This window comes from Petaurus breviceps, unplaced genomic scaffold (assembly GCF_028583685.1).
Source record: "Petaurus breviceps papuanus isolate PSGF00001 unplaced genomic scaffold, PetGlider_PUasm1.0 224, whole genome shotgun sequence".
NCBI classification, from domain to species: domain Eukaryota; kingdom Metazoa; phylum Chordata; class Mammalia; order Diprotodontia; family Petauridae; genus Petaurus; species Petaurus breviceps.
Genome location: NW_027185887.1, coordinates 9,954,044 through 9,977,579, shown reverse-complemented (window position 1 = coordinate 9,977,579; position 23,536 = coordinate 9,954,044).

Below are 23,536 nucleotides of genomic sequence, written 5' to 3'. Positions count from 1 at the left end.
ATAATAAATCTAAAAGAATAATTCCATTGGTTATAATTCTTCTTTACAACTTGACTAATGTCTGGTGTGAAGGTATATGTAGAGCTTATATCCAATTGCATGCCACCGTGGTGGGGAGGTAAAGAAAATTTGGAACTCAAAAGCTTGTGGAACTGAATGTTGTAAACTAAAAGTAAATAAGTAAATAAAGGGAGAAAAGGATCCAAATATTAGTTTAAAAAAAGATAATAATTCTAGAATTGAAAGGAGCCTCAAAGATCATCTAATGCCATCCCTTCTTTTTGCCTAAGGTCACACAGATAGTAGGTGTGTAAGAGGGGATATGATGGTATCTTGTTTTGCTAAAACCCTGGCCTTCCTGGAACTATGACAAAGGCCAGAAGGAACTAGAAAGGTGGGGGTGTGACACATAGCTCTGACCTTAGAAGAGGTCAGGCTTAGTCAGGTCTCAAGTATCCTTACTATCACACCTATGTAATCTGCATATATAGAGGGAATGGAGGGAAATAAAGTGAGGAATTTGACTAACCCTAAGTCTACCAGGAAGGACAGAACTTGTAGACCCTCACTTCTACATCAGTGTGGGTGTGTGCCTAGCAAGCACCACATCTGTTTCCTTGTTGGAAGTGTAATAAACACCTTCCTCTGCACACTCTGTTTCTGAGTTCTTTCAGTGAGAAGGCGTTTGCCGTTTTAATCACGTGGATCTTTGAAGCATGGAGAAAGTAACAACCAAGTCAAGCTCCTCAAATGTGCTGAGAGAAACAATGTCCCTGGTCTCATCAGAGGAAATTTAAAAAAAAAAGTCAATGGAAAAAAGGTCCATGTTGCCTTGAGGGTTTCTTTTCCAGTCCATGAAAAAGTAGTGATTGGGCAGCTGGCCAGGTAGCACAGCGAGTAAGAGCACCGGCTCCAGTGTTGAGAAGACCTGGAGATCGAATCCCAGGCTCAGACACTCAGCACCCACCCAGAAACACCTGGCCGCATAACCTTAAGCAAGTTACTTAACCCCGATTGCTTAAAAAAAAAAAAAGTAGTGATAACTAACCTTGGAGTCACAGAAAGCAAACTTCATCTTTGCAGAAAACTCTCAGACCACATAAAGAAAGAAATGAAACAAGGGTCTGGCAATGTAAGGGTGCTTCTCTGCAAGGGAAATTAAGAAGTAACAAGGGAGTGATAGGCAAAAACATTATAAGGAGTCCCATTTGGTGAGAAATGTGGTTTCAAAGGGACTGGTTTCACCAGGACTTAGGGATAACAGATGTGGTAAGTGTGTGGGATTGCTTTTGGAAGTGGTTACATTTCATGAAAAGTGGCCATTTGTGATTGAAGTGATAGCCAGAGGGATGGAATGAAACTGCAATTTATTAAATCAGGATGGGAAAGGGGGGGGGGGGGGGGGGGGGGGGGGGGGGAGGGTGTTGACATGTCATGTGTTGACACATCCTAAGTAGGATCTCTGTCCTGGGAGGAGCCTGAGCATCTTTGAATACACCCCTTAATTTTTCCCAGGAGGAAAAAAGACCCATAAAGAGAAAGTGACTTACCTAAGAGCAAACAGCAAATTAGCAGCAATGCAAAGACTAGAATCCAGTTGTTACACCACATTGTCTCCTCCAGTTCCCTAGACAGCTCATTATACCACATTGCCTCCTCTTTCCCAGTCATTTTACAGTAGGAGCTTGCCACTGGAGGCAGTGTGACCAATGTGGACTTTGGCATCAGCTGGACTAGTGGCTGGCAGTTTTTCACAACTTCAGGGAAGGGAGTGCTGATTGTTTCAAGGGATCACAACTTGATGACTAATATTATTGCGTATTTTTGAGTTCCAACTCCTGCCTAAATACATCCTTTTTTTCCCTGCCAAATCATAGTCAACAAAAGCAAGACTAGCAGAGTGTTTCATTTGAACTCACAGTGACTACATGCAGGACAGCAATTATTTTGTATGTGACCCCTTTCTGGTAGACCCTTTCATAAAAGGCATGTACAACCAGAAACTTCTGGCTAATCCCTGGGACTCCTCTCTTCTCTGTAGGTTGGGAATTGTATTGAAGAGGATTGCCCACTAAGCAGGAAATGTCTCCCACTCAATGGATCTTAGAAAGAAAGAAAACTTCTGCATTCTTCATACATTCATACATTCTTCATCTCTTTTGAATATTTGTCTGGGAGGTGCATACATAAATATATGCAAAACAAATAAAAACGAAAAAAATTTGGGAGAGAAAAGTATTAGCAGCTGGGGAGTGGGGAGCATGTTTAGCAAAGACTTCACATAGGAAGTGGTGAATGAGTTGAGTCTTGAAGGGAACGACAGCTTCTAAGACATTGAGGTGAGAAGGAACTGCTCTTCAGGTAGGTCTGTCATGATGGTCTGCCATATGACAAAGACAGTCAGGATATGTAAGCAATAGCAAGAAGGACAGTCTGACTGACCTAGAGGGCCCAAAGGGGAATAAGGTAAAGTAAGAACACAAAGGAAGGTTTGGGGCAGGTTGGGAAGGACTTTACATGTCAAGGACAGGTGTGCATATTTGATCGATCCTAGAAGATTTAGGGGGCCACTGGAGTTTACTGAGTAGAGGAGTATGACAAGGTCAATTAAGAGGAGGCAGATGGGAAAAGAAGACAGTAAGGAGATATCCTGAACCAGGAATAAATGGTAGAGAAATTGACTTGGGAGAAGTACCAATCTCTATTCATAAGCTGTTCAGTTAAGAGACAATATATACTGGTCATAATGATGGGGTACAGGCTCTCGGAAACCCCTTGAACTCTGATTGAATCTTCCCACTTGATGAGGTATTTGCCTGAGGTTATAAGCCTTTCATTATAGCTAGACCTAAATCTTTGTTACTCTTAATCTAATCTAGACCTCCATTGTCCAGCTACTTCTCACCCTTGATCCTATCAAAATATCTATACCCAAATCTGTTACCCTTAAACTAGCCTAGCCCTCCATTGTCTGTCATCTCCAGGGAACCTTCAGCTACTTCCCACCCTTAATCTCATTACTGGAGTCTGACTTCAGGTCCCTCAAGATCCTCCTTAAACTCCTCCTCAAGACCCTCCCCAAACCCCTCCTCTAAACCACCCCTATATCATCCCACAATATTTCTGTATATAAGATCCTGCTCACCTCCATAAAGGGGCTGAGAATTCAATTTAATGAAGACACACTCTGTGTCAGATTATTCTGGCCTGCTTGTCCAATACAAGCATCACAGATACTTAGACTCCTTCAGAGTCTACCCATTATGGCAGATCTTTAATAAACTTTGTTTTACTTTGGCTGAGAAAAGACTTGAGTCGAATTCATTCGACGGGACCCAGCGTATTGATGTTTTGGGGTCTCAAGCACCCCTAAACCTCAACATATGGTTCCCTAAATCTCAACAATAAGACCAGTATAAGAGACATAATACTCAGTCAAGAGACTAGTAATGGACTAATAGACTTCCTTAATAGGCTGGTCTTTCACCTGGAAGATGGTCATCTACCCAAGAACCAGTGAAGCTCTGGAAAGGACCAAGGAATGGTCAATATGGTGTTTGCTGCCCAACAACTCCAGGAGAAATGCCAGGAGCAGAAAAGAAGTCTGTATACAACATTCATAGATCTCATCAAGGTCTTTGATACTGTCAGTTGTAAGGGCTTGTGGAAGATCATGGCAAAATTTGGTTCCTGGAGAAGTTCATCAGTATCTTATGTCAGTTCCATGATGGCAAGCTTGCATGGGTTCTGAATAATGGATAATGCTCTCATGCTTTCCCAGTCATCAATGGAGTGAAGCAGGTCTGTGTGCTTACTCCTATGCTTTTTTTTTAGCATGATGTTTTCGGTGACATTGTCAGATGCCTTCAACAAGGATGAAAATAGGGGCAGCTAGGTGGCACATTGAATAGAGCATCAACCCTGGAGTCAGGAGGACCTGAGTTCAAATCTGAACTAGCTATGTGACCTTGGGCAAGTCACTTAACCCCAATTGCCCTGCCTTCCCCCCTCCAAAAAAAAAAAAACACAAATAAGGATGAAAATGGCTTCAAGGTCAGCTACCATACTGACAATATACTATTTAACTTACAGGCCAAGTAGAGGGAGAGTTGGTGCATGACTTTTTTTTCCACAGGTGATAGTGTACTTAAAGCAGCCTAAGAAACTGAGATTCAACAAAGTGTGGATCCATTTTCTGTCACTTGTGCTACTTTACTGTGTATTTGGAGGGAACAGCAAGTTGTACATGGAAGATTTATAGTTTCATGTGCAATCATTTTTTTTATTGTACTATGCTATAGAAATGCCTGGGTTTTTTCCATAAATTAAAAATAAAATACATTTTTAAAAAATACTTTTACAGAGAATTTCATACAAGGCACTCACATGAAGGTCAGAAGAAGCAATGCAAGGACACTCAAGGTCTCTCTGAAGAACTTGGGTATCAATTGTGAGTTTTGGGAGACTTTGTCACAGAACTGCCCAACATAGCATGCCCACATCAAAGAAGGTGTTCTGCTCTGTGAGCTAAACAGAATTGCAGTAGCTCAAAAGAAACATGAGGTGAACAAATTTAGAGGCATCTCCACATGTTTATGTGGACTATTCGTTCCTCAGCTGGTGCATAGCCTTCCAAACACATACTGAGCTTCCATTGGATCAGCCACAGTCTAACACACCATACATTGACTCCTCCATAGTGACGTCATTTTGCTCCTCTTTGAGCACAAAGGACAACAACCAATAGTTCTGGAGAAGCATGTATAGATCCCTGAGCTGGCAGAGTCAATTGAAGGGAAAGAGCAGATAAAGTATTTATTAGCTAATGCTTTTATTAAGAGCATGCTATGTGCCAGGTACGCCCACTAAGCACTGGGAATGCAAAAGCAAGCAAAAGGAAAGATATTCCCTGTATTCATGGAGCTGATATTCTCTATGGTGGCAGCTGGGGTCCACAGCAGACAGAGCCCTAGACCTGAAGTCTTGGAAGACCTGAATTCAAATACAGCCTCAGACACTTACTAGCTTTGTGACCATAGACAAGTCATTTAATCTCTGCCTTGGTTTCTTCATCTGTAAAATGGGACTGATAATAGCCCTTACTCCACAGGGTTGCTATGAGAATAAAATGAGATAATACTTATAAAACACTTCACAAAATCTAAAACACCATATAAATGTGAGTTAGTATTATTATTAAGGGGGTAAGACAACACATAAAAGGGAAATGAAAAGGAAGAGGGCAGGGAGAGAAAAGGTAGTATGAAGAGTATCTTAGCTGGGTTAGAGGTGAATATGGCTGGCAGAGGTATTTCCACAAGTGGGGGTTCCAAAGAGGAACTTGCTTATCAGAAGAAGAGGCAGGAGAAGTAGGGGCATTTCCAGCACGAAAAGGCCACTGGGGCTGAAAGTAATCTGGAGAGTGTTCAATCACCTCCAGCAATCCCACATGCTTTGTCCTTTTCTGGGCAAACCTTTGCCCCACCCCCAACCCCCAGGAGAGTGTTCTTGACTTTGTATTTTCCGTTTTTCTGTGAAGTGAAATAAAACCTGTCTGATATTCAACCTGTCCTGAGTGTTTGCATGGGAGCTAAGGGTTCTTTACCTTTTCTAGAAACCTCCACATAGGCCAAATTCTGATGTTCCCCTGTGGAAAGACTGGTTTAGGAGCACTAGTCAAAGACAGTGATTATCAAGACATGTCCCAAATTGAGCCCAGTTGGTAAATTCAGAGCTCCAGTTCTGGGACATAAGTCATATATGCACTATTATTTTTCAATCCAGAAAGATTTTATGACTAGTAAAATATAGGCTCTTTTTAAAAAAAATTTTGAATTCTTAGGAATTTTTCTGACACAGGAGAAATTTATAATCTAGCTGACATCACATGGGGGCCACAACATTTTTAGATGTTAAAAAGGGGTCTTCTTATTTGAACGGATTAGGAGTCAATGAATTAGGGGGTATACAGTCACTTTCTAAAGGGTTCAACTTAATAACCTATATAGATCAAATTACTTGCTTTCTCAGTAGGGGGGGTGGGGAGGGAGGAAGGAAGAGAATTTGGAACTCAAAGTTTTAAAACTGAATGTTAAAAATTATTTTTACATACAACTGGGGAAAAAATAAAATACTAAATAAAAACTAAAAGAAAAAAAGTTCAACTTACAGCTCCTTTAAAGTCAGCTGCTCTAATGAATCTAACTTGGGATTCTACTTAGAAAAATTCCACTTCTGGACTGCTCTCCTAGAATACGTGGCTTTAAGCCACGCACAACTGCATGCCACACCAAACCTGGCTTTCCTGAACTACCATTTTCTGACTCATGGTATACCTACTTGACCCATCAAAGTTAATCCTAGAGGAAGCCTGGGAATTTGGCCTTGGGCCAACCGATCTTGTGAGGGAGTGGTGATGTCACTGGATTACTCATTCACACTCAGAAACACGGACTAGAATTATAACAGTCACCAAAAGTCAGAAAGACAACCCTCGAGGTCATGTTCTCTGTGGGGACAGTCTCCTTGACTGCAAGTAGAAGAAGATATACTTTTCTTGGGGTCTTTCTTTTTTTACCTCAAAAAAGTGGGGGGCTCAGGAGAGACAGAGCTGATTGAGGGAACTGGCTACCTTTGGGGAGGAAGATAATGGGCTCCAGATAAGATAACAGGCCCTTCTATGGAAAATGGTTCTTTCCCAAGGCTTGCTGATACACCAGAATCTCCCTTTTCAGGGGATTTCCCCAGGCCATGGCCCTCCCCAAACAGAGGCTCCATCTGTCTAGACCCCATCCTGTGGAGCTGAAGTTTCTACCTGTTGTAACAATGGCTAAGAACTGGGTTGAGTCCTAATTGTCTTCCTTTAAAATCAAATACTTTAATATTAGGAAATATCAAAGGGCCTTAGAAGTGAGCTAATTCTATTACTCTACAGTTAGTTAGCAGCTAGTTAGGCAGCCCTTCTATATGGAAAATGAAGGAAGGAAACAAGAATTAATTATGCACTTATTATGTGCCAGGCACTGTGATAAATGCCTTATAAATATTATCACTCTTCATCATCAAAGGTGCTATTATTGTTCCCATTTTACAGATGAGAAAACTGAGGCAAGTAGAGATTAAGTGACTTGCTAAGGGTCATACAGCTAGTAAACATATGAGACCTGATTCAAACCCAGGTCTTCTGGACTCCAGACCCAGGATTCTATGTACTGCCTTAGCTGTCAATACTAGATTGTATTAATTATGTGATTTTATCTAATCTGACTTGTTATTACTTCCTAACTGGAAGGAATAGGCATACCCTCTTCTGTGGGAAAATCAGTTCTGCTTTGACACCCACTCTGCAATCTGAAATAAGAAAGTGAATAATCCCCCCAGAATTTGTCTGATGGGAAGTATCTTAAAGACTGCTCAAACTGCTATTATAGCCCAATAGGAAAGAGGGCCTTTCCCACAGCTTTAAGGATCTTGTGTGATCCTCGGGAAGGGATATGTGTGTATGAGAGAATGACAAGGGCAGCTCTGTAGTACACTTGGCCCAGAAGAAGCATCACACTGGTAGTCAAGCACTTAACCCTCTGAGGAGGCCTTTCTTAGCCCCGTAGAAAAATGAGGGGTTGGACCAAGTGACCTCTAAGATCCTAGCTCTAAATCTATGATCCCATGGTCCTGTGGTCTTATTTTACACTCTGCTGCCATGAGTCCTTGCTCAATACTTAATTCTTCTGAAAACAGTTCATCTGGAGGGACCAGGGGTGGGGGGTAATCTTTGCAGCAAATTACTCTGATAAAGGTCTTATATCCAACATATATAAAGAACTGATTCGAATTTATAAGAGCAAGAGTCATTTCCCAATAGAAAAATGATCAATATATCAATTGGCAGTTTTCAAAGGAAGTAATCCAATCACAATCATGTGAAAAAGTGCTCTGAATGACTAATAATAAAAGAAATTACAAATAAACAATTCTGAGGTCCCACCCTACATCCTTCAGGTTGGCAAAGATGACAAAAATGGAAAACAACAAATGTTTGAGGTGCTGTAGGAAAACAGGCACACTAATGCACTGTTGGTAGAACTGTGAATTGGTCTAGTTCTGGAAAGGAATTTGGAACTATGACAAGGAATTGCTAAACTTTGATTCTGTCATACCACAACTAGGTCTATATCTTCAAAGAGATCAAAGAAAGAAGGGCCCATACATACAAAAATATTTATAGCAGATCTTTTTCTAGAAGTAAAAAACTAGACATTAAGAGGGTCCCCAAGAATTGGAGAATTATTAAATAAAATACAGAATATTAATGCAATTGAATACTATTGTACCATAAGAAATGACAGAGATGGTTTCAGAGAAGACTGAGAAGACCTGTACTAACTGATATAGAGTGAAGTGAGCAGAACTAATAAAACACTGTATACAATAAAAATAACCACAAAGCAAAACAACTTTGGAAAGTTGGAGAATACTGAATGTGTAATGAGACCAACCATGATTCCAGAGGACTGATGGCATAGAGAAATGATTGATTCAAGATGCAGAACGAGACATGCAAGGTGCTTCCATTCTACTAGAAACGTTAATATGTACACAGATAAGCATATTATATATATAACATACATACTACATATGCGTCTATTTATCTACGCTTGTATTTATATTGTTAGATTTATACACGTATGTATTTTGTTGGTTGGTTATTGTGCTTCATTCTTGAAGGGAATCAAAATGACATCACTATGCTAAAGTCAAGTTTCAGTGTGTCCCACTGTGACTGATCAGACCAATACAAGCTCGGAAAGCTCTACCACAGGTTGGGCACAAATAGCCATGTGAACATTTGAGGTGGATTCTCCAAATTTGCACATCCTGCATTTCCTTTTGCAATTCTGTTTTCTAATTCTGCTGTTTTGATTCTGCTTTGCTCGTAGAGCACAGCACCTTCTTTGATGTGGGCACGCCATGCTGAGTGGTCCTGTGCCAGTGTCTCCCATATCACACAATCAATTCCAAAGTTCTTGAGAGTGTCCTTGTATCGATTCTTCTGACCACCGTGTGAACGCTTACCCTGTGTGAGTTCTCCATAAAACAGTCTTTTTGTATACCTGTGTGTGTGTCTGTGTTCTGTGTGTGTGTATACACATACATGCACACATATTGTATGCATATATTAAAGTAATATACAGTCATTTCAGGCCAAGGAGAAAGTTCTAAGAAATAGGGAGGTCAAGAAAGGCTTCCCTCCTGCAGGAGATGGCACTTAAGTTGAGCCTTGAAAGGAGTAGGAAATTCTCAGAGGAAGCTGTTCAGACTCTTCATGACTCCATTTTGGGTTTTCTTGGAAGTAATATTGGAATGGTTTGTCATTTCCTTCTCCAACCTATTTTACAGGTGAGGAAACTGAAGCAAACAGGATTAAGTGACTTGTCCAGGGGTCACACACAGTCTTCCCAGAAAAAGAGGTGAAAAAGAATATCATTCCAGGTATGGGGGAAAGAGGTGGGCAACCTTTCCCAAAGGATAGAGCTAGAAGATGGCATTTCACATGCGGGCAGCTGGGTGGCACAGTGGATAGAGCCCCCCAGCCTAGACTCAGGAAGACTCATCTTTCTGAATTTAAACCTGGCTTCAAACGCTAGCTATGTGATCTTGGGCAAGTGACTTAATCCTGTTTGCCTCAGTTTCTTCATCCGTAAAATGAGCTGGAGAAGGAAATTGCAAACCACCCTGGCATCCTTGCCAAGAAATCCCCAAATGGAGTCATGAAGAGTCAGACAAGACTGAAACAGCTGAACAAGACAGCATATATGAAATCTACTGTTCATCCTTTAAAGCCCTTCACAATATGGCCCCTCCCTGCCTCCTTTTTTTATCTTCTCATATTTTATCATCTTCCACATATTCTGCAATCCAGTGACATGGGCCTTCTTGCTATTCCTTGAACCTGACACTCCCATCTCCTGATTCGATCTCTTTTCCCCCATGCTTAGAATGTTCTCCCTCCTTACCTCAGTCTTCCTTCAAGACTCAGCATGAATCCACATTTCTGCAAGAGGCATTTTTTAGTGGCTTCCCATTTCACTCCCCAATCCCTCCCATACAAATGCTAGTGCCTACCCTTTGGGATTACACGCCAGTTTACATAGGAAATCTTATATGTGCATAGAGTTTTGCACATTACTTCCTGATTAGAGTATGAGCCCCCTGAGGAGAGGGACTATGTTTTTACCTGTCTTCATACCCTCTGAGCTTACTTAGTATGATGCCTCATACATATTAAGTGCTTGGATTGACTAACTGAAAAAAGCTTCAGAGACAATCTAGTGCCTCCCCTCATTTTACAGTTGAAGAAACTGAGGCCAAGGAAAATTAAGTGACTTTACCAAAGTAACAGAGGTTGTAATCATCATTTGAACCCAGGTAATCTGATTTGGGATTTCTCCCCTAGCATTTAATTCAATACCTGGCACAGAGCTAAGGTTTAATCAATACTTGTTGACTTTGCTTGAAATATATTATACTGGGATGAGCAATGTTTTTACTTACCAAATAGAAAAGGATTTAATAGCCACAATTTCACCAATATGGTCATTCAGTGGTCCCTTATTTCTCCAGCATCAGATTGTGAGCTCCTTAAGGGTAGGAACAATCTTTGCCTTTCTTTGTATCTCCACATAGTAGGTAATTAATAAATGATTATTGTCTAAGAGTGGGCATCAGCTGCCCATGGCAAATTGGATCTGCGGGTTTCAGGCTTTCTTAGTATTGACAAAACAAGCCAGAATATATGAGTTGGGGGAGCAACCAAACTGGAAAAAGAAGAACTCTTAACTACTATTAAATAAACTATCTTATTCTCTCAAAACCTTTCCCTAATTATCTTAAAGTTTCTATTCCCTTGCCTTTGTAAACAGAGATAGTTCCTAATTCTCTTTGGGGACTGGAAGGCTCTGCCGGGTCACAGGTGACTATCATAGAGTCTTTCCTGGCATTTTATAACTTCTATCTTCTCCAATTTCCTGACTTTATTCTTTATTTGCTCTTACTTGTCTCTGCTCCTTAAACAATGCAAGGGTTTGTCAAAGGTAAATTCTTTTGTTCTGTGCTGCAGGGTTCTCCTCTTCTTATCTGCAGTGTCATTTAGGGCTTCAAATAGACCCACATTTTGATCTCCTAGATATATTTCTTCTTTAGCACCCCAAGTGTGAATTGCTTTTAGGCGCTGTTCTCTATTCTCAAACACCCTCCCACTCCTACCACCACACACATATACCCAACCCTCCACCTCCCCCCTACATCTGGATTTTTTCCCCTTTCGTGCTGAGGTGAAATATCTCCAGATGTGAAATTCTTCTCTTTCCCCCCAGTTTTATTAGGACAAAAGAACATGTGTGTTCTTGTTGATGGACGTTGTATTTTATCACATTAATATGTTCCTGTCATCTGTATATTGCCTCATGGAAGCCAGTCTGTGCCTTTTAAGAGGTTTTCATGGGGTCGAGGGCCCTGGGAAGACCTCCAAGAGTCAGTCCAACCTTTTCCACCTACCTTACTCACTGTGAGTGGAATGCACAACTAGCTTGACAGCGGGTGTTACTATTTTAAAAAATAGCCTCCCACTCTGCTGATGGTAGTTTCCATCAGCGGTGTGCCTGGTGGTGCCAACACCCTGGGGCTTTGGGGAAAGACAGCATTACCCAACACATTTTCTGCACAGGAAATCAAATACTCTTCTGATAACAGAAGCCTCTCTGCTGAAAGAAATTCAGTGGATTCCCAGGCACTGGTTACATCAGACTGTAATGAGAGTGGGGAAAGTGCTAACTGGGGAGTGAGAGGGTCCTCAAGGAGATGGGGGGGAAAAAAGTCCAGGCAACTTCCATAAAGTCAGACAGACATTCCCATGTCCTCAAGCCTCTAGACAAGAGTGATGAACTATTGCTGCTCTCTGTCCCATCTCCTAAGAGTTCAAATTTTTCTTACAGGTCACAAAATAAATTTCTGACTTCCCTCTGGGTATTTCTGGGCTTCCCCTGATTTCCTCCTAGGGGAGTCAAAGTAGAGAGAGAAACAGAAATAGCAGAAATGTTCTGCAATATTCCTGGTTCACCAATATTCATTAGAGCTACCATGGGATAAGGAACTAGGAAAGGAAGTCAAGAAGTGAAAATATTCTAAGGCCCAACATGCAGAAGTTTACCTCCCTAAGAGAAGTATGAATCAAAGGATTATGGAATTCAGAGATGAAAAGTATCTTTGAAGGATTGGTCTAATGGTCTGAGCCTTCAGAGACTTCAAGGTCATTCAGTCCAACCCTCTTATATATAATTGAGAAAACAGACCCACAGTGATTAAGTGACTTGTCCAAACTCACAGGTAGTAGTGGCAGTCACAATATACCGAGGTCATCTGACATCTTCCATCACACCCCCTTCATTTTTGTTGTTGTTCAGTTGTGTCTAACTCATCATGACCCCATTTGAGGGTTTTTTTGGCAAAGAAACTGGAGTGATTTGCCATTTCTGTCTCCAGCTCATTTTATAAATGAGGAAACTTTAAGTGACTTACCCAAGGTCACACAGCTTATATGTACCTGAGGCCAGATTTGAATTCATGAAGATGAGTCTTCCTGATTCCAAGCCTGGTGCTCTATCCACTTCACCCTGAGGCCTAGGGCCATGAAGCAACAATCCACCTCCTCTACTGTTATAAGATCATAGATATGGACCTAAAAGGGGCCTTAGAACCCATCAAGTCCAACCCTCTTATTTTACAGCTGAGGAAATTGAGGCACAGAATAGTTAAGTGATTTGCCATAGATCACAGGTGGAATTTGAAATTCAATTCAATAAACATTTAAGTGCCTAATATAATACTATAATAATAATTCATGATAATGGCCAACATTTATTTAATGCTTTAAGTTTTGCAAAGTGCTTCACAAATGCGATCTCATTTTATCCTCACAACAACCTTGGGATGGAGTTGTTATTATGATCCCCATTTTATAAATGAGGTAACTGGGCAAAGGTGTCTTGACTTGCCCAGGGTCACACAGCTAGTAGGCATCTGACACTGGATTAGATCTCAGTTCTTCCTGACTCTGGATCCAGCTTCTAACCAACAGACCACATTACCCCTCAGGCTACTGCCAGCTCTTCCTAGCCTCTCAAAGTCCTGCTCACCATAACAGCGAAAGCAAAGAATTAGGGGTGATGGAGACCTGACAGAGCAAAAATGAAGGAATTCCTATAGAAGAATCAGCTTCCGCTTGAAAAGGTACAGAGAGATTATTTTCGGCATCTCTACCTTTCGAAATTTTTTTTTTGCCCTTTTTGAAGGTCAATTGGGGTTAAGAGACTTGCCCAAGGTCACACGACTAGTTTTTGTGTTAACTGTCTGAGGCTGGATTTGAATTCAGGTCCTCCTGACTCCAGGGCCGGTGCTCTATTTACTGCACCACCTAGCCGCCCCCCCCTTTCAAAAGTTTTTACCGTGTGGCTAGATCATGATAAAAGTGCACATTTATGGAGCATTTTAAAGTTTGCAAAGAACCTTACACATATTATCTCATCTGAGCTTCAAACAATAACCCTGTGGGGTAGATGCTATTATTTATCCCCATTTTACAGGTGAGGAAAACTGAGGGACATCAAGATTAAGTGACTTGACTAGGATCACACGATTAAATGTGTCTAAGAAAGGATTCAAATGGGTCTTCCAAGTCCAGATCTCCATACACTGTCCCATCTGGCAGAGATCATCAGTCTGTTCCCAAATCCACACCACATACACACACACACACACACACACTCACACACTACCACTACACACTAAGCCATTAATAAGTGACTGTTCTTCATGATTATTTTATAATCCTTTGGTCCTCACAACAGACCTAGGAGATATATGCTGTTATTACCCCCATTTTTCATATGAAGAGACTGAGGCAAGCAGAGGTTAAGTGACTTGCTGGGGGGTCACATAGTAAGAAATTGTCTGAGACTGTATTTGAATTCAGACCACTCCTGGCACTTTATCCACTGCAATGGCCAGTTGCTCTCCAGTGAATAGTTAGGGGGTAAACATTATCCCCATACCATTAAAAAGTGAAAGGACTTAAAAAAAAAAAGAAATGTATATAATAATTTTGTTGTATATTTGAAAAGAATTGTGCATAGTAGATTTGCAGTTTCATGTACAGTCATCTTTTTTATTGTACCGTGTTTTGGAAATGCTTGTTTTATTCCACAAATTTAAAAAAAATTCGAAAAAGTAGATTGTTGATTAATTTCAAACAAGGCTTATATAAAGGTTGACTGTTATTAGTTATTTTTATTGATTGGTCAAAGGTCAGTTGAAGTATAAGCTCCCTTCACCTCTGTGCTATGAATAATATTAGGACTGTCCAAAACATTACTATTATATATACAACCCCACAGCAATCCAGTAACATTTGAGATCTGAGTCCTTGAAGGCAGTTGGTGGTTCAGTGGTTAGAGTGCTGAGCTTCTAATTAGTAAGACCTGAGTTTAAATCCAGATTCAGACACTAACTGTGTGACACTTGGTAAATCACTTAATTTTTCTGTCTGCCTCAAGTTTCCTCAACTGTAAAATGAAGATAATAATAGCATCTACTTCCTAGGAATGTTGTGAGAATCAAATAAGATAATATTTGTAATAACAAAAACAATTTTTTAAAATGCTTAGCATAGTGCCTGGCTACCTTATTTCTCCCCACCCAGTGTCCACCCCCTCCCAGCCCAAGCTGAGAATCCCCCCTTCTACATAACACCTCCACTTTTCTTCTCCAAGCAAGGACCCATTTCACAAATGGTTTTTGTTGTTCTGGGATTGACCCAGCCGGCTCTCCAGAGAGGAATCTGATTCATGTGACCCTCTCTATTTTAATCTGTGGTGACAACTTTGAGCCCCAAACACGCCAAAGACCAAGAAGATTCCAATACCCAGTCTTAGAGATTTAACTAAAGGTTTTAAATGATTAACCACCAACTGTTCCCTTAGAATAATCCACTCTAATTAGCCTATATTGCCTCTCAGCTGACTGCTTTTTTTTTTTTCCTTTTTGCTTTTGTTCCCAGGGATAGATAACAAACTTCTCCCCTCCCACCTGCTTCCTGCAGGTGGTCCTAATCCTTCCTCCATTGTACCCACAAGCTCCTGGTCTTCTGGAAGGATTTATCTGTTAGATCTTACTTCCCTCCTCCTCTGATTCAGTGTAATTTAAATTTAAAGAGTATGCATTTGGGGTCAATATTCTCAATCATAACTCATATTTATATCGCATCTTACAAAGTACTTCTAATTCAAAAAATATCTCTGAAGCCCCTACTAGCACAAGGCATAGTGCTAGGCCTTTGGTGTTCAGTGGAGAGAGAGAGAGGGAGGGAGGGAGGGAGGGAAGGAAGGAAGGAAGGAAGGAAGGAAGGAAGGAAGGGAGGGAGGGAGGGAGGAAGGAAGGAAGGAAGGAAGGAAGGAAGGAAGGAAGGAAGGAAGGAAGGAAGGAAGGAAGGAAGGAAGGGGCGTGAGTAGAAGGACCAATAAGAATGTCACAAAGCATTCACTTCCCCTAAGGAAAAAAGCAATGTCCAACCCCTCAGCTAGTCCCAGTTCACCCAGGCCTCTGACCACATGTACACACTTAAGTAAATACAGGGTAATTTTGGAGGCAGACACCCTAGAAGCTTGGAGACTAACATAAAAGCTTCATCTAGAAAGTAACATGTGAAGAAGTTTCCTTGAAGGAAACTAGTGATTCCAAGAGGTAGAGATGAAAAAAGGAAGCATTTCAAGTACTTGTGGGACAGAGGCTGACTGAAGTCAGATTGTAAAGGTCTTTAAAGGTCAGACAAAAGAAGTATGTAACCACTGTAGCTTTCTGAGCCAAGGAATGGGAGATGGTCACAGCTGTTCCACAGGAACATTAACCTGGTAAGTCTATAGAGGATGATTTGAAAAGGCAAAAAGACCAAAAGCTAGAAAGGCCTATTTAAAATATATTCCCTATTAAGTAGGTTATGCGAGTTTTAGACTAGTATTATTATACCCATTGCACAGATGAAGAAACTGATTTATCCATAATCACATAGCTTTGTTCAGTCATTTCTGACTCTCTGTGACCCCCAGTTGGGGTTCCTTGGCAAAGATCCTAGAGCAGTTTGCCATTTCTTTCTCCAACTCATTTTACATATGAGGAAACTGAAGCGAGCAGGGGTAAGTGACTTGCCCAGGGTCACACAGCCAGTAGGTGTCTGAGGCCAGACTCCAGGCCTGGTGTTCTGTGCACTATGGCGCCACATAGCTGCCCATACATAGCTTTGTAAGTATCTGAGACAGGATTCAAACCCATGTCTTCTGATTGCACATCCATAGTACTTTCTGACATGCCAGTCTTCCTCTCCTTGTATGTGCCCTTAATGCTTCACTTTGTGTAAAGCAACTTAATATGTACATAATCTCTAGCCCCTGGGAAGAAAATTACATACAGAAATCACCCTGTAGTTCAATTTATTCAGTGAACCCATTGGTCAATAACTATCCGGTCCTCTGCTTTAGTCCCTGTGTTGACAACCTACTTCTTAATACATGGACAAAAAAAAGTGGGAGTCCATAAATTAGTTACTTGACAATTCTTGAAGGGGCCTGCAGGTTCCCCACCCCTGGATTAGATAATCTTTAAGGTCCCTTCCAAATTCCAAATCTATGATCCTAGGATATAGAAAGAGAATGCAGCTAGAGAAAGCTGGTTATCTTCCAATAGATTTACATTTGAATGATCTGCATGAATCAGATTGACCCATTCAATTTAGAGATTGAAAAATCAAATGAACAAATCCTATGAGAGTCTACTATCTTCACAATCAACTCTGGGCTAGGCATGAGTAGGTAAAGGGAAGAAATATACCATATAAAGCAAGGTTCCTGCTGTCAGGCAGCTGACAATCCAATAGGAGAGGTAGACACAAAGATAACTCACAATTCAAGGCAGGGATTCCAATGACAAGAGGTAATGGGTTGGCACAGCATTTTGATTCTAAGTACTGAGGGAGTTTAAAGAAAAGAGACAGAGAGCTTACTTTAGGGCAGAAGTCTTCTGAGAGGAGGTAGATCAGAGCTTAGTCCTGAAGAATGGGTAGGATTTAAATAAAAGAGAAAGGAGGAGAAGGGAAAAGAGGGGAGGAGAAGGGAGGAGAGGGGAAGACACAGGAGGAGAGGGTAAGGAAGAGGAGAGAATTTCATGCAGTATGGACAAATGTACATATCTGAGAAAGCACATGGTATGTTCAGATGACAATGAGTTTATCAATGGGGCTAGCATGAAGGGTTCCTGTAAGAGAAATTGTAGGAAAAAAGGATTGGGGAAAGATTGTGAACAGCCTTGAATTCCTGACTTAAGAGTCTGTACTTTATCTTATAGGGCAGCTAGGTGGTACATTTGATAGATCACCAGGCCTGGAGTCAGGAGGACTCATCTTCCTGAGTCCAAATCTGGCCTCGGATATTTAATTAACTGTATGACCCTGGGCAAGTCGCTTTAACCCTGTTTGCCTCAGTTTCCTCATCTGTAAAATGAACTAGAGAAGGAAATGACAAACCACTCCAGTGTCTTTGCCAAAAAAACCCCAGATGGGGTCATGAAGAGTCAGACTTGACTGAACAACAAATCAATAAGAACGAGTGACAATATTTGTATAGCTCACAGAGAACTGGCCCTAGAGTAAGCATGACCAGAGTTCAAATCCTGCTTCTGTCACATACTGACTGTAACTCTGGGCAAGTCTCAAATCTTCTCATGGCCCCACACAAATGTCTGAGACTATAGATTGAGAAAAGGGGGCTGACTTCCACATAGAGGAAGTTCCTCACCAGAAGTTCCCTAAGCCAATGAAATCACAGGTTTAATTTTTTAAAATAAATCAGTAGAATTATGACAAGAGGGAGAGATAAAGAAGCTACCCAAATATTCCATGCAAAGCATGAAACAATTTATTTTTTCTTGTACCCAGAAGCTTTATCTTACGAATATAAAGTTGCCCTGCCCTTATAATTGATCCCTCATGCTTGGAAATAGCTGCCATCCTCTTAGGAGAATACTGTATTCTGTCTTTTGGAGGGGGGAAGAGGGAGAGTTGTGTTTTTTAGCCAGATACTCATTATATAAAGTGGTAAAATCATCATCACTATCACCCTCATGCTTGGTAAATAAAAGTTATTTTAGTTATAAGGGCAGAATTTCCAGGAAAGCAGTCTCTTTAGGAGTAACAGCATTGGAAGTGATGTGCTATGTAATGTCCAGGCTTTGCTATTGAGTAAAACACAGGGCGGTTCTGGAAAACCTTAAGAAATCTCTTTCTGAAACATCTGTTGCCACAGGGGTCATAGAATCTTCGTCTGCAAAGGATCTGGGTTAACTCACTCTCCAGATTTTTTTGCAGGGTAAGGGTTGCTCCCTTTTCAAGAGATAAGAGCACATTTGCAAAGCTTGGCCTGTGTCTTTCTGAGCCCCTCTGCTTTTATTTCACTCATATTAAACCTTTCAAGTGATCTGCAGGCTACTGGATGGAGGCTCTTTACCTTGAGGAGTTCAGGGCTGGGGCAAATTAATAATAACAGTAACAGTGATCACTTAAGGGACCAGGTTAGGTGCTATCCCTAAACGATATTGGGAGGGAGATGTTCAACTCCTCACCTGCTAGCTGCCTGCCTCCCTAAGTGACTATCCAACTGCCTGCCTAGTCCAGACCAGCCCAGAGTCCTCCTAGGTGTGGAAGTCGATAACTTTTTCACTACCGTGCTGTCCTACTGACTAGGCTGTGTGCTGAACCTGGAGTCTGGGAGATCTGGGTTTCAGTTCTGCCTCAGCACTAAGTAGTTTTGTGACCCTAAGCAAGTAATTTTCTGTTTCCTTAAATGAGAAGTGGGAGAGAGGAAAAGGTTAAACTCTTAAGATCTTTTTTTTTTGGAGGGGGGAAGGCAAGGCAATAGAGGTTAAATGACTTGCCCAAGGTCACACAGCTAGTAAGTGTGTTAAGTGTCTGAGGCTAGATTTGAACTCAGGTCCTTCTGACTCCAGGGCCACTGTTCTATTCACTGCACCACCCAGTTACCCCTTCTAAGATCTTTAAAATCCCTTCCGACCCTAAATTTGTGATTCTGTGACACCATCCCTCCAGCTCAAAATCATTGATGAAAGTCTTACAGAAATATCACCACCTTTCTCAAACCTGAGAAGAAAAAATAATGTTTGCCCTTGGTAATTGGGGCTTAACCAACCCCAATTACTCTGTCCCTTGAGAGTTTTAAAATTCTCAATTCAGGGTTTTTTACTTTATTGGTTTTATGAAATACAAAAGTTGAGAAAATGATTGGGATAAATGGCTTCCTCATCCTTAGAAAAGCTTCTTATTCCACATGGGAGAAGGGGCTGATAAAGGTGGGCAGGTAGAGCTGGAGCTCAGCAGGATGCAGAAATCAGCAGGTGAGGGAACAGGCAACCTCTCTGTTACCTTTCCCTTTCCCTCCCTTTCTCTTCCTGCTCTATTTTCCTAAGAGGGTTCACAGGAGGTGATGTTATCATAGACCTGAATGTAACTGGGGAAGACAAGCTGGTCCACAGAAGGGGAGTGTAGACCCAGGACCTTGTAGACCAAGCAACAGCTATTCTCTGCAGTACAGATTTCAAGATGGAAAGACGGAAGAAGGATGTGTACAACAAATGTAAAGGCCATTACTAATACTCTACTAGGAAAACCTCCAGAAAAAAAATGAGTTATCTCTTCCACATTGCCACTTTCCCCATCACAGCTTCAATATATCATAAGAAATAAATGGAGGGACAGCTAGTTGGCACAGTGAATAGAGCACTAGCCCTGGAGTTAGGAGGACCTGAGTTCAAATCTAGCCTTAGACACTTGACACTTACTAGCTATGTGACCTTTAAGTAAGTCACTTAATCCTGATTGTCTCACCTCCCCTCTTCCAAAAAAAGAAATTAAATGGAAATTTGGGGGGAGTTTTGTGGAAGTCTCAGATACCACATGAAAGCCTGTAGATGATACAGAGCCTATGACCAAATATTTAACCCAAATTTTACAATAAGGTACTATAAACACCCCATAAAAGCAAAGAAAAAATACAGACTTCTTTAGTACAAAGGGAGGGCCGAAAAACTTTACACAAATTTTCAAGATGGAGGTGTGCCACAGTCCTAACCCCCTTGATGTGGAAGGGATAACTGTAATGTGATACAGTGCTCTTCATCAGAAGTCCAGGTGAGCTTGGACAGTCTATCAACATTTATTTAACACCCACTATATACCAGACACTATAGTAAGCCCTGGGGACACAAAGACAAAAAGACAGCCCCTGCTCTCAAGGCTCTCACAGACTAATGGGAGAGACAACATACAAGCAACTATGTCCAGATAATATAGAGATAGGACAAACCGGAAATAATCAATAGAGGAAAAATGTTAGCCTTGAGAAGAAGCAGGGAATACTTTCTTTAGAAGATTGGATGTGGGGCAGCTAGGTGGCTCAGTGAATAAAGCACCAGCCCTGGAGTCAGGAGGACCTGAGTTCAAATCCAGCCTCAAACACTTAATACTTACTATCAGTGTGACCTCGGACAAGTCACTTAACCCCAATGCCCTGCCCTCCCCCCTCCAAAAAAGTAAAAAATGTACCAAACTTTGGGGTGGCTAGATGGAACAGTGAATAGCACTGGCCCTGGAGTCAGGAGGATCTGAGTTCAAATCAGACCTCAGACACTTAACACTTATTAGCTATGTGACCTTGGGCAAGTCACTTAACCCCAATTGCCCTGCCTTCCCCCCTCCAAAAAGAAAAAAATATAAACTCAGGGGCGGAGCCAAGATGGTGGAGTAGAAGCAAGACCTTCCCGCGGCTCCAGCTTCCACCCTCCCCAATCCATGTAAAAACGGGACTCTAAACACACCTTGGAGCTGCAGAACCCACACAATGACACAGAGAAGCTAACCTCCCGCTGAGGACAGCCCGACAGGCCAGCAGGAATCAGCCAGCGCAGCGCTCTGGGAGTGGAGTCCAGCCCCACACCGAGGCTTTAGCCCCAGGGCGGGCCTGACCAGCCACCGGCTGGAGGGACTCCAGATCAGCAGCAGCTGTGGCCGTTTCCAGATTTATCAACACATAGACACAAAGGACAGAGTGAGAGGTTCGAGGCTGGGAAGGCTCAGCGGCCTGTGCGGGAAGGCGTGGCGCGGCTGGCGGATGCAGGCCTGGAAGGGGCCTGATCAACTCAGAGGGCAAGTCTTCCCACCAACCACAAGGTCCACTACCAGGCCTATCATCAAAGGGCTGGGACTGGAAAGAGCAAGGTAAGAAGCAAATACAGGGGCCCCTATACTGGACAGCAAACACTCCTGGGGCTACCACTTCATAGCCCAGAAATCTTAAAAGAAAAAAAAAGCCCCTTTCAGGACCTCCAAAGACAAGGATGACAGAGTGAACCCCACTTGCTCCAAACCCCCCCTCTGACCCTGAAAATATAGTAACTCTTGCCCCAGTGCAAAACCCTCTACAGTAAAGGCTTGGGATCCTAGAGGAAGGGCGTGGCTAGGACACTGCCTCAAAATGGGTAGAAAGCAGACTACAAAGACAAAGACTCTGGAATCCTACTATCCTCAGAGGGAGGAACCAACCTCAGAGGGAGACAATGTGGACTCCACACCCATAGCTGAGACTTCAACAGGGAATGGATCCCAAGCACAGAAGGCTCTCCTAGATGAGATCAAAAGGAACTTTGAAAGCAAAATGAGAGAGATAGAAGACAAAATGAATCATTCTCTCAAAATGAAAATAGCAGAATTCAAAAAACATTATAATGAGGAAAACATCTCTCTAAAAAGAAAAGTATATGATATGGAAAAGGAGCTTCAAAAATTAACCAAGGAAAATGATTTGCTAAAAACCAGAATTAAACAAAGGGAAACAAATAACTCTATGAGGAACCAAGAATTAGCCAAGCAAAACAACAAAAATGAAAAATTAGAAAAGGAGGTAAAATACCTCAAAGAAAAAATAACTGACCTGGAAAACAGATCCAGGAGAGATAATCTGAGAATCATAGGCCTACCAGAAAATTATGATGAAAAAATGAGCCTGGACAACATTCTCCAAGAGCTCATTAAGGAAAACTGCCCTGAGATACTAGAACCTGAGGGGAAAATAGAAATCGACAGAATCCACCGGACACCTGCTGTAAGAGATCCCAAACTGAAAAATCCTCAAAATGTTGTGGCCAAACTCCAGAACTACCAGATAAAAGAGAAAATACTTCAAGCGGCCAGAAAGAAACAATTCAAATATCGAGGGTCCACAGTGAGGATTGTACAGGATTTGGCAGCCTCCACACTGAAAGATTGGAGGCAGTGGAATACTATTTTCAGGAAGGCAAAACAGCTCGGATTACAACCAAGGATCACATACCCAGCGAGACTGAATATATTCTTCCAGGCAAAGAGATGGTCATTCAATAATATAACAGAGTTCCAGACCTTCTTAATAAAAAAGCCAGAACTCAATGGAAATTTCAACCTCCAATTACGAGAAGCAACAGTGACTTAGAAAGGTAAACAAGGAGAACACACATCATTTTAGAGGGAAAGAGGGGAGGGAGAGGAGCTTCGCATGAGATCTATTCCTGTGATTCTTGATGCGAAGAAAAAATAGCATACCTCATTAAGTATAACAATATCCTACAGGTAGTAGGAGGGGGAAATGGTTACAAAAGGGGGGTGGGAGTGGTTTGTAGGGAGGGAAGTAGTAAGAGGAAAAGGGGAGGAAAAGGGAAGGGGGCCGAAAAGGGAACACTGAGGGAGGTGGTGGTCAAAAGGAAAACTATTAAGGGGGGGAAGGGAGAAGGGAGGGAAAATACGAACATTAACAGGGGCAGGAATAGGATGAGGGGAAAGAAACAGATAACAATCATAACTGTAAATGTGAATGGAATGAACTCTCCTATAAAACGGAGACGGATAGCAGAATGGATTAGAAATCATAATCTTACGATATGCTGTTTACAAGAAACACATTTGAAACAGAGGGATACACACAAGGTAAAGGTAAAAGGTTGGAGTAAAATATATCATGCCTCAGCTAAAGTAAAAAAAAGCAGGGGTAGCAATCCTTATCTCAGATAAAGCAAATGCAAAAATTGACCTAATTAAAAGAGATAAGGAAGGAAACTATATCCTGTTAAAAGGCACCATCGAGAATGAAGCAATATCACTACTTAACATATATGCACCAAGTGGTATAACATCCAAATTCCTAGAGGTGAAGGTAAAGGAATTAGAGGAAGAAATAGATAGCAAAACTATACTAGTGGGAGACCTTAATCTCCCCCTATCTGAACTTGATAAATCCAACCTCAAAATAAACAAGAAAGAAGTTAAGGAGGTGAACAGGATTTTAGAGAGGATAGGTATGATAGATCTCTGGAGAAAACTGAATGGGGATAAAAAGGA